Source organism: Saimiri boliviensis, chromosome 4 (genome assembly GCF_048565385.1).
Source record: "Saimiri boliviensis isolate mSaiBol1 chromosome 4, mSaiBol1.pri, whole genome shotgun sequence".
Lineage (NCBI taxonomy): Eukaryota > Metazoa > Chordata > Mammalia > Primates > Cebidae > Saimiri > Saimiri boliviensis.
The window spans coordinates 164,859,980-164,861,648 of record NC_133452.1 but is presented as its reverse complement, the minus strand read 5'-3'; the positions used below and the strand labels follow the sequence as shown (position 1 = coordinate 164,861,648).

The 1,669-nt window shown below is 53.2% G+C and overlaps 1 non-coding gene across 1 annotated transcript; it reads left to right on the top strand.

The window, feature by feature from the left end:
• Positions 1-884: 884 nt before the first annotated feature.
• Positions 885-958, top strand: TRNAI-AAU (transfer RNA isoleucine (anticodon AAU)). The gene has a single exon. It is a non-coding gene; the product is annotated as a tRNA-Ile (tRNA).
• Positions 959-1,669: the final 711 nt, after the last annotated feature.

Sequence of the window (1,669 nt, the reverse complement as noted above, 5' to 3'; positions counted from 1 at the left end):
GTGGTCGGGTGCACCAGGCAGCAGGCAGAGGGTACCTCGGGGGCTCTGCGGGCCCCTCCCCGGGTTTCCCACAGCCAGCGGGTGGGTCAGGCCCCGGGAAGGGGAGTCCATAGCAAGGGCAGATATTTAGCGCCTCCTCCCTCTGAGGTGCTGACCAGTCTGGGCTCAGTTCCTCCCAGAAACCAGCGTTTGTCATTGGAGTAGATAATGGTGACCTCCCTTGTCTTAGATTTGAGTCTTGAAGGAGTGAGAGGCTCTTGCGAGGCGCGGTCCTGCTGGTCCTCTGGTCTCCGCGGATCCCAGCCCGGCACTCGAGCATCCCCAGTGCCCGCTGCCCGGCCGGGACTGCGGGGCCGGCCAGCTTAGGACGCACAGCTGGGAATTTCGGGAACCAGGTGGCCGCGGAGCCACCGCGAGGCCAGGAGGTGAGAGCGCGCGTCTCCAGGTTCCCAGGCCCGAGCCCACCTGCCTGGAGAGTCGCAAGGAGCAGAGAGGAATCTGCACCCTCCTGGTCCTCCGACCCTGCGTCGGTTCCGGGAGGCACTAGCGGCGATCGCGAGCTCGGAGCCGGTTCCTTCGCCCGGTGGGGGGAGGAAGCCCTGCTTGGAGACGTTCGGTCTGAGTTTTCTCCAGTAACAATCAGTGGTTTCAGGTTATTTTCCCTGAAAAGGCATGGTTTACTGGTGCCTGCAGTGTGGAGTTCTCCTTTTCTTAAAAAAAAAAAAAGAAAAGAAAAGAAAAGAAAAAAATATATATATGTGTGTGTGTGTGTGTGTGTGTGTGTGTGTTTTAATACAAGGGAGAGTGACCTATTGTAACGGCAAACAGTGGAAATGCATCAGGATGATTTAAATAAACATAAGAAGAAGCCCTCCCACTGTGGTGGCCGGTTAGCTCAGTTGGTTAGAGCGTGGTGCTAATAACGCCAAGGTCGCGGGTTCGATCCCCGTACGGGCCACGAGGTCAACCTGACTGTAGGGTGTTTTTTTCCCCCCAATTTTATTTTAAACCGATCACACCTCACTTGTAAACTTAGGTTATGCAGCCAACTCAGGAGCCTTGCCTATCTGTTTATAAATGTAGGTGCACGAGCTAGGCAGGCAATTTTTTTCTTTTTTTAATTGACCACACCTCGCCTGTATACTAAGGTCTTACATCCAACTCCCAAACCCTGCATATCCATTTGTAAATGTGTCTGCACTAGCTAGACAGGCATTCAATTTCCAGGTTTTTGTTTGTTTGTTTTTGTTTTTCCTGTTATGGAGTTTCTCTCTTGTAACCCAGGCTAGAGTGCAAGGGCGCGATCCTGGATCACTGCCACCTCCGCCTCCCTGGTTCAAGTAATTCTCCTGCCTCAGCCTCCCAAGTAGCTGGCATTTCAGGCAATGACCACCACTCCTGGCTAACTTTGTATTTTTTGTAGAGATTGGGTTTCTCCATGTTGGTCAGGCTGGTCTTGAACTCCTGACAGGTGATCCGCCCGTCTCGGCCTCCCAAAGGGATTATAGGCATTAGCCACCGCGCCCGGCCTTGATTTGCAAGTTTTTAAATTCTTTTGAAGAAGTAATACGATGGTTAGGATGGCGGGGTTTCACCGTGTTAGCCAGGATGGCCGCCATCTCCTGACCTCCTGATCTGCCTGCCTCGGCCTTTCAGTGTTGGGATTACA